General features: G+C 58.7%; 1 long non-coding RNA gene and 4 other non-coding genes across 5 annotated transcripts in view; all 5 read right to left on the bottom strand.

Annotated features, from left to right (window-relative positions):
• Positions 1–9,195, bottom strand: part of LOC123644714 — a 15,080-nt gene extending 5,885 nt beyond the window's left edge. The window contains exons 1-4 of the long non-coding RNA XR_006737231.1: positions 9,111–9,195; positions 6,319–6,462; positions 3,527–3,670; positions 735–878 (exon numbers count right to left, since the gene is read on the bottom strand). This is a non-coding gene — a long non-coding RNA (uncharacterized LOC123644714). The remainder of the gene's footprint in view (positions 1–734; positions 879–3,526; positions 3,671–6,318; positions 6,463–9,110) is intronic.
• On the bottom strand, positions 394–487 carry LOC123645398. The gene has a single exon (XR_006737573.1). It is a non-coding gene; the product is annotated as a small nucleolar RNA SNORD116 (small nucleolar RNA).
• On the bottom strand, positions 3,188–3,281 carry LOC123645397. The gene has a single exon (XR_006737572.1). It is a non-coding gene; the product is annotated as a small nucleolar RNA SNORD116 (small nucleolar RNA).
• LOC123645396 lies at positions 5,980–6,073 on the bottom strand. Its single transcript, XR_006737571.1, has one exon. It is a non-coding gene; the product is annotated as a small nucleolar RNA SNORD116 (small nucleolar RNA).
• Positions 8,772–8,865, bottom strand: LOC123645395. Its single transcript, XR_006737570.1, has one exon. It is a non-coding gene; the product is annotated as a small nucleolar RNA SNORD116 (small nucleolar RNA).
• Positions 9,196–9,701: the final 506 nt, after the last annotated feature.

The raw sequence follows: 9,701 nt of genomic DNA, 5'->3' as shown, positions 1-9,701 counted from the left end.
AACGTTAAGGCAACACCGACTTGAACCTGAGGCTTGGGCCTTGTGCTCCCCTAGGGAATGGAGGACCCCACCCTCTGCTTACCGCACACAGGCCGCGGGGGCCCAGGTCTGTGTGACTGCGATCACGACACACATGCTGGCCCTGAGCTCCCCAGGCCTAGCCCACCTGGACCACCGCCAGTACTTAGGCCTGCAGTGCTGGCCACCACACCACCACCTGAGTGCCCACCGCACGGACCGTTCCCCTTCCCTTGTACAGCACCTGTTGGGGGTGTTCCTAATGCCCGTGACATGCAGGGCCTTCAAGTGTGGATGCCCTGTGTGGATGGGCAAATGTGTACCAGTGGCATTCCTCCCTCACTCTCCTAAAGGCTCTGGCTCAGGCAACGTGCTGGACCTCAGATCCGATGAGAGAGACGGTAGTGGGTTTCACTCATTTTGTTCAGATTTTCCAAGGAATGTTTTTTTGGGGACTCATCATCGATCCAAGCCACGTTCCCAGACGCTGGAAGTATCATCCCCAGAAAACGGCGGTGGGCGAGCCGGGGACCTCCAAGGCCTTGAGCGCCCTGGGGGGACCCAGGGCCACGCCACGGAGCCAGAGGAACACACCGTTCCTTCCCTCTGGGGGTGGAACTCGGCAAGCCATCACTGGCCTGCTGAGAGACAGCTCCCGGGAGGAGCTGCAAGGGCCTGCAGACAGCATCAGCACGCGGGGGCAAGGGAGTGCTTACCCTCCTCCTCAGCGATCCACCAGCATGGGGCACAAGTTGGCCAATCCCGATTCCAGGATTCCGTAGCACCTCCGGGCCTCAGAAGAAACGAAGGGCTTCCTTCCAAGCAGCCAGCATGCCTCTCAAGGCAACTCCCCCTGAGAACTGTACACAAGGCATATGCACCGTTGAGAGGGGGACCCAGGGACACGGGCCGCCACTTCCATGCCATTCCTTCCAGCGGGGTAACCTTCCTGCCCTTCATTTAACTGCCTCGGGGCTTTTTCTACCCAGACCCGACCCATAAACACGTGTTTCCAAAATAACTTTCGTGGCCACCACTACGCCCTCACTTGTCTCCTAGTCGGAGCCCCTATTTCAGGCAGACGGTGTTTCTGGGAACCGCTTGTGCAGTCCTTGGGGCGTGTGCCTAGGTGAGACACACATGCTAGTCTGCGCTTGTGTTCCTCATTTCCTGACAGGCCAGTCACCCTCTACGATTTCCAGGCTTGACCCCATGAAAATCCTACCGCTCTAGACCAAGGCCTTGCATCAAGGGCATGAGAACCACGGCCTCTGCGAGCTTCTGACAGGGGCCAGAGGTGGCTTGCCTAAAAGCCACTACTTCTCCTGATGCCACGCTGTGCTCACACTCAAGGGGATCTGACGACAATGGGTCTGTGCCGTCTTGTCCGCACTCCCAGGTGGACCGCACCTGGCACAAAAGGAACCCACACCGACACTGGACACCGCCACCCTCATGGCGGGAAGATCACCCAGAGACACTGCCTCAAGGGCAGAGGCGGACCAACCTAGGAGGCCAGATGGGCTGCATGGCCAGGAACGCATCCTCCCTTCAGGGGAGACAACCTGCTCTCACAGGCATACCGGCACAACTGAAGAGCACTCATGGCTAAACGCCGTACACACTCCCCTAACCCTGGGCCACAAGGCCACAACACCGACATCCACCGGCCTTGCTTGTGTAAACCGCCCACCCGGGGCTCCAGTGCAGTTACCTCTCGGCAGCTGTCCATCAGGCCACGACCTTACAAGATTCACCAGACCACCGCCATCAAACCTGCAACTCAAGACCCCGACGGAGTCACCACATTCGGGCCAGACACACGGTTTCCCAATCAGTTCCCAAGCACAAAACCTATGCAACCTTCTTCCTTCATCCGAGCGCCATAACACCTTTCAGCCCATCCCGGCCACGGCATCACGGCAAACTGCCGAAGAGACCAGAGACGCTCCGCGCACCCACGCTCCACGAGGAATTACACATATAAACACATCTGAGCACCAGGAGAAATCACGGTATCCCAAGTCAGAAGTTGGCCCTCACACCGTGCCTGGGAGGTCACAGTCCGTGTGCCTCGGGGGGCCCATCACAGCCCATGAAGACCCCAAACAGACACTGAAGCCCACAGGGACAGCCAGGGCCAGTGACGTGCAAGTTCCCTTCCCTTCACAGCAAACACGCAAGCTTCCTGCACCAGGGCCGCAAATCTACAAAAAGAATGTCAACACGCAAGCTTCCTGCACCAGGGCCGCAAATCTACAAAGAGAATGTCACCTCAGAAAAGCTGAGACAAGCAAGGGCCCCATCAATGGAGGAGCCAACGGAACTATTCAGGAGCTGTCCACGCTACAGTGCAGCTCGGGACCTGCCAGCCAAGAGACCCTATGTGACCGAGGGACCCGCTGGGGTGTGGGGTGGCAAGGAAAGCACTCACTGGGACCCTGCACTTGGGCCCTCCTTTGCAATACCCAGGTCTGCCCAGGAATTGGCACCCAAGGGGCAACACCGCGCCGTTAAAACACTGAACGCTATGTGACACGGACGTTCTAGGGAGTATACTGCAACCCTTCGTCTCTGGCGTCCCTTCCAGCCAAGATCGCCAGTCCGTGGCACACAGGGATTCCACACAGGGGACAGGAGGAAGGAGATGGGGAGACTGCCCAATACCCAGGCGACCGCCAGCCAGGTGTAGGTGCAAAGTGGGTGCCAACAGGGGCCGCCCCAGCCGTTTCTATGCTTTCTGCCCCCTCGTCACTGGCAATTCCCTATCCCCACCGAACGTTAAGGCAACACCGACTTGAACCTGAGGCTTGGGCCTTGTTCTCCCCTAGGGAATGGAGGACCCCACCCTCTGCTTACGCACACAGGCCGCGGGGGCCCAGGTCTGTGTGACTGCGATCACGACACACATGCTGGCCCTGAGCTCCCCAGGCCTAGCCCACCTGGACCACCGCCAGTACTTAGGCCTGCAGTGCTGGCCACCACACCACCACCTGAGTGCCCACCGCACGGACCGTTCCCCTTCCCTTGTACAGCACCTGTTGGGGGTGTTCCTAATGCCCGTGACATGCAGGGCCTTCAAGTGTGGATGCCCTGTGTGGATGGGCAAATGTGTACCAGTGGCATTCCTCCCTCACTCTCCTAAAGGCTCTGGCTCAGGCAACGTGCTGGACCTCAGATCCGATGAGAGAGACGGTAGTGGGTTTCACTCATTTTGTTCAGATTTTCCAAGGAATGTTTTTTTGGGGACTCATCATCGATCCAAGCCACGTTCCCAGACGCTGGAAGTATCATCCCCAGAAAACGGCGGTGGGCGAGCCGGGGACCTCCAAGGCCTTGAGCGCCCTGGGGGACCCATGGCCACGCCACGGAGCCAGAGGAACACACCGTTCCTTCCCTCTGGGGGTGGAACTCGGCAAGCCATCACTGGCCTGCTGAGAGACAGCTCCCGGGAGGAGCTGCAAGGGCCTGCAGACACCATCAGCACGCGGGGCAAGGGAGTGCTTACCCTCCTCCTCAGCGATCCACCAGCATGGGGCACAAGTTGGCCAATCCCGATTCCAGGATTCCGTAGCACCTCCGGGCCTCAGAAGAAACGAAGGGCTTCCTTCCAAGCAGCCAGCATGCCTCTCAAGGCAACTCCCCCTGAGAACTGTACACAAGGCATATGCACCGTTGAGAGGGGGACCCAGGGACACGGGCCGCCACTTCCATGCCATTCCTTCCAGCGGGGTAACCTTCCTGCCCTTCATTTAACTGCCTCGGGGCTTTTTCTACCCAGACCCGACCCATAAACACGTGTTTCCAAAATAACTTTCGTGGCCACCACTACGCCCTCACTTGTCTCCTAGTCGGAGCCCCTATTTCAGGCAGACGGTGTTTCTGGGAACCGCTTGTGCAGTCCTTGGGGCGTGTGCCTAGGTGAGACACACATGCTAGTCTGCGCTTGTGTTCCTCATTTCCTGACAGGCCAGTCACCCTCTACGATTTCCAGGCTTGACCCCATGAAAATCCTACCGCTCTAGACCAAGGCCTTGCATCAAGGGCATGAGAACCACGGCCTCTGCGAGCTTCTGACAGGGGCCAGAGGTGGCTTGCCTAAAAGCCACTACTTCTCCTGATGCCACGCTGTGCTCACACTCAAGGGGATCTGACGACAATGGGTCTGTGCCGTCTTGTCCGCACTCCCAGGTGGACCGCACCTGGCACAAAAGGAACCCACACCGACACTGGACACCGCCACCCTCATGGCGGGAAGATCACCCAGAGACACTGCCTCAAGGGCAGAGGCGGACCAACCTAGGAGGCCAGATGGGCTGCATGGCCAGGAACGCATCCTCCCTTCAGGGGAGACAACCTGCTCTCACAGGCATACCGGCACAACTGAAGAGCACTCATGGCTAAACGCCGTACACACTCCCCTAACCCTGGGCCACAAGGCCACAACACCGACATCCACCGGCCTTGCTTGTGTAAACCGCCCACCCGGGGCTCCAGTGCAGTTACCTCTCGGCAGCTGTCCATCAGGCCACGACCTTACAAGATTCACCAGACCACCGCCATCAAACCTGCAACTCAAGACCCCGACGGAGTCACCACATTCGGGCCAGACACACGGTTTCCCAATCAGTTCCCAAGCACAAAACCTATGCAACCTTCTTCCTTCATCCGAGCGCCATAACACCTTTCAGCCCATCCCGGCCACGGCATCACGGCAAACTGCCGAAGAGACCAGAGACGCTCCGCGCACCCACGCTCCACGAGGAATTACACATATAAACACATCTGAGCACCAGGAGAAATCACGGTATCCCAAGTCAGAAGTTGGCCCTCACACCGTGCCTGGGAGGTCACAGTCCGTGTGCCTCGGGGGGCCCATCACAGCCCATGAAGACCCCAAACAGACACTGAAGCCCACAGGGACAGCCAGGGCCAGTGACGTGCAAGTTCCCTTCCCTTCACAGCAAACACGCAAGCTTCCTGCACCAGGGCCGCAAATCTACAAAAAGAATGTCAACACGCAAGCTTCCTGCACCAGGGCCGCAAATCTACAAAGAGAATGTCACCTCAGAAAAGCTGAGACAAGCAAGGGCCCCATCAATGGAGGAGCCAACGGAACTATTCAGGAGCTGTCCACGCTACAGTGCAGCTCGGGACCTGCCAGCCAAGAGACCCTATGTGACCGAGGGACCCGCTGGGGTGTGGGGTGGCAAGGAAAGCACTCACTGGGACCCTGCACTTGGGCCCTCCTTTGCAATACCCAGGTCTGCCCAGGAATTGGCACCCAAGGGGCAACACCGCGCCGTTAAAACACTGAACGCTATGTGACACGGACGTTCTAGGGAGTATACTGCAACCCTTCGTCTCTGGCGTCCCTTCCAGCCAAGATCGCCAGTCCGTGGCACACAGGGATTCCACACAGGGGACAGGAGGAAGGAGATGGGGAGACTGCCCAACACCCAGGCGACCGCCAGCCAGGTGTAGGTGCAAAGTGGGTGCCAACAGGGGCCGCCCCAGCCGTTTCTATGCTTTCTGCCCCCTCGTCACTGGCAATTCCCTATCCCCACCGAACGTTAAGGCAACACCGACTTGAACCTGAGGCTTGGGCCTTGTGCTCCCCTAGGGAATGGAGGACCCCACCCTCTGCTTACGCACACAGGCCGCGGGGGCCCAGGTCTGTGTGACTGCGATCACGACACACATGCTGGCCCTGAGCTCCCCAGGCCTAGCCCACCTGGACCACCGCCAGTACTTAGGCCTGCAGTGCTGGCCACCACACCACCACCTGAGTGCCCACCGCACGGACCGTTCCCCTTCCCTTGTACAGCACCTGTTGGGGGTGTTCCTAATGCCCGTGACATGCAGGGCCTTCAAGTGTGGATGCCCTGTGTGGATGGGCAAATGTGTACCAGTGGCATTCCTCCCTCACTCTCCTAAAGGCTCTGGCTCAGGCAACGTGCTGGACCTCAGATCCGATGAGAGAGACGGTAGTGGGTTTCACTCATTTTGTTCAGATTTTCCAAGGAATGTTTTTTTGGGGACTCATCATCGATCCAAGCCACGTTCCCAGACGCTGGAAGTATCATCCCCAGAAAACGGCGGTGGGCGAGCCGGGGACCTCCAAGGCCTTGAGCGCCCTGGGGGACCCAGGGCCACGCCACGGAGCCAGAGGAACACACCGTTCCTTCCCTCTGGGGGTGGAACTCGGCAAGCCATCACTGGCCTGCTGAGAGACAGCTCCCGGGAGGAGCTGCAAGGGCCTGCAGACAGCATCAGCACGCGGGGCAAGGGAGTGCTTACCCTCCTCCTCAGCGATCCACCAGCATGGGGCACAAGTTGGCCAATCCCGATTCCAGGATTCCGTAGCACCTCCGGGCCTCAGAAGAAACGAAGGGCTTCCTTCCAAGCAGACAGCATGCCTCTCAAGGCAACTCCCCCTGAGAACTGTACACAAGGCATATGCACCGTTGAGAGGGGGACCCAGGGACACGGGCCGCCACTTCCATGCCATTCCTTCCAGCGGGGTAACCTTCCTGCCCTTCATTTAACTGCCTCGGGGCTTTTTCTACCCAGACCCGACCCATAAACACGTGTTTCCAAAATAACTTTCGTGGCCACCACTACGCCCTCACTTGTCTCCTAGTCGGAGCCCCTATTTCAGGCAGACGGTGTTTCTGGGAACCGCTTGTGCAGTCCTTGGGGCGTGTGCCTAGGTGAGACACACATGCTAGTCTGCGCTTGTGTTCCTCATTTCCTGACAGGCCAGTCACCCTCTACGATTTCCAGGCTTGACCCCATGAAAATCCTACCGCTCTAGACCAAGGCCTTGCATCAAGGGCATGAGAACCACGGCCTCTGCGAGCTTCTGACAGGGGCCAGAGGTGGCTTGCCTAAAAGCCACTACTTCTCCTGATGCCACGCTGTGCTCACACTCAAGGGGATCTGACGACAATGGGTCTGTGCCGTCTTGTCCGCACTCCCAGGTGGACCGCACCTGGCACAAAAGGAACCCACACCGACACTGGACACCGCCACCCTCATGGCGGGAAGATCACCCAGAGACACTGCCTCAAGGGCAGAGGCGGACCAACCTAGGAGGCCAGATGGGCTGCATGGCCAGGAACGCATCCTCCCTTCAGGGGAGACAACCTGCTCTCACAGGCATACCGGCACAACTGAAGAGCACTCATGGCTAAACGCCGTACACACTCCCCTAACCCTGGGCCACAAGGCCACAACACCGACATCCACCGGCCTTGCTTGTGTAAACCGCCCACCCGGGGCTCCAGTGCAGTTACCTCTCGGCAGCTGTCCATCAGGCCACGACCTTACAAGATTCACCAGACCACCGCCATCAAACCTGCAACTCAAGACCCCGACGGAGTCACCACATTCGGGCCAGACACACGGTTTCCCAATCAGTTCCCAAGCACAAAACCTATGCAACCTTCTTCCTTCATCCGAGCGCCATAACACCTTTCAGCCCATCCCGGCCACGGCATCACGGCAAACTGCCGAAGAGACCAGAGACGCTCCGCGCACCCACGCTCCACGAGGAATTACACATATAAACACATCTGAGCACCAGGAGAAATCACGGTATCCCAAGTCAGAAGTTGGCCCTCACACCGTGCCTGGGAGGTCACAGTCCGTGTGCCTCGGGGGGCCCATCACAGCCCATGAAGACCCCAAACAGACACTGAAGCCCACAGGGACAGCCAGGGCCAGTGACGTGCAAGTTCCCTTCCCTTCACAGCAAACACGCAAGCTTCCTGCACCAGGGCCGCAAATCTACAAAAAGAATGTCAACACGCAAGCTTCCTGCACCAGGGCCGCAAATCTACAAAGAGAATGTCACCTCAGAAAAGCTGAGACAAGCAAGGGCCCCATCAATGGAGGAGCCAACGGAACTATTCAGGAGCTGTCCACGCTACAGTGCAGCTCGGGACCTGCCAGCCAAGAGACCCTATGTGACCGAGGGACCCGCTGGGGTGTGGGGTGGCAAGGAAAGCACTCACTGGGACCCTGCACTTGGGCCCTCCTTTGCAATACCCAGGTCTGCCCAGGAATTGGCACCCAAGGGGCAACACCGCGCCGTTAAAACACTGAACGCTATGTGACACGGACGTTCTTGGGAGTATACTGCAACCCTTCGTCTCTGGCGTCCCTTCCAGCCAAGATCGCCAGTCCGTGGCACACAGGGATTCCACACAGGGGACAGGAGGAAGGAGATGGGGAGACTGCCCAACACCCAGGCGACCGCCAGCCAGGTGTAGGTGCAAAGTGGGTGCCAACAGGGGCCGCCCCAGCCGTTTCTATGCTTTCTGCCCCCTCGTCACTGGCAATTCCCTATCCCCACCGAACGTTAAGGCAACACCGACTTGAACCTGAGGCTTGGGCCTTGTGCTCTCCTAGGGAATGGAGGACCCCACCCTCTGCTTACGCACACAGGCCGCGGGGGCCCAGGTCTGTGTGACTGCGATCACGACACACATGCTGGCCCTGAGCTCCCCAGGCCTAGCCCACCTGGACCACCGCCAGTACTTAGGCCTGCAGTGCTGGCCACCACACCACCACCTGAGTGCCCACCGCACGGACCGTTCCCCTTCCCTTGTACAGCACCTGTTGGGGGTGTTCCTAATGCCCGTGACATGCAGGGCCTTCAAGTGTGGATGCCCTGTGTGGATGGGCAAATGTGTACCAGTGGCATTCCTCCCTCACTCTCCTAAAGGCTCTGGCTCAGGCAACGTGCTGGACCTCAGATCCGATGAGAGAGACGGTAGTGGGTTTCACTCATTTTGTTCAGATTTTCCAAGGAATGTTTTTTTGGGGACTCATCATCGATCCAAGCCACGTTCCCAGACGCTGGAAGTATCATCCCCAGAAAACGGCGGTGGGCGAGCCGGGGACCTCCAAGGCCTTGAGCGCCCTGGGGGACCCAGGGCCACGCCACGGAGCCAGAGGAACACACCGTTCCTTCCCTCTGGGGGTGGAACTCGGCAAGCCATCACTGGCCTGCTGAGAGACAGCTCCCGGGAGGAGCTGCAAGGGCCTGCAGACAGCATCAGCACGCGGGGCAAGGGAGTGCTTACCCTCCTCCTCAGCGATCCACCAGCATGGGGCACAAGTTGGCCAATCCCGATTCCAGGATTCCGTAGCACCTCCGGGCCTCAGAAGAAATGAAGGGCTTCCTTCCAAGCAGACAGCATGCCTCTCAAGGCAACTCCCCCTGAGAACTGTACACAAGGCATATGCACCGTTGAGAGGGGGACCCAGGGACACGGGCCGCCACTTCCATGCCATTCCTTCCAGCGGGGTAACCTTCCTGCCCTTCATTTAACTGCCTCGGGGCTTTTTCTACCCAGACCCGACCCATAAACACGTGTTTCCAAAATAACTTTCGTGGCCACCACTACGCCCTCACTTGTCTCCTAGTCGGAGCCCCTATTTCAGGCAGACGGTGTTTCTGGGAACCGCTTGTGCAGTCCTTGGGGCGTGTGCCTAGGTGAGACACACATGCTAGTCTGCGCTTGTGTTCCTCATTTCCTGACAGGCCAGTCACCCTCTACGATTTCCAGGCTTGACCCCATGAAAATCCTACCGCTCTAGACCAAGGCCTTGCATCAAGGGCATGAGAACCACGGCCTCTGCGAGCTTCTGACAGGGGCCAGAGGTGGCTTGCC

This window comes from Lemur catta, chromosome 9, assembly GCF_020740605.2.
Source record: "Lemur catta isolate mLemCat1 chromosome 9, mLemCat1.pri, whole genome shotgun sequence".
NCBI classification, from domain to species: Eukaryota; Metazoa; Chordata; class Mammalia; order Primates; family Lemuridae; genus Lemur; species Lemur catta.
The sequence above is the reverse complement of the archived record's forward strand: the minus strand, read 5'-3'. Positions and strand labels throughout refer to the sequence as shown.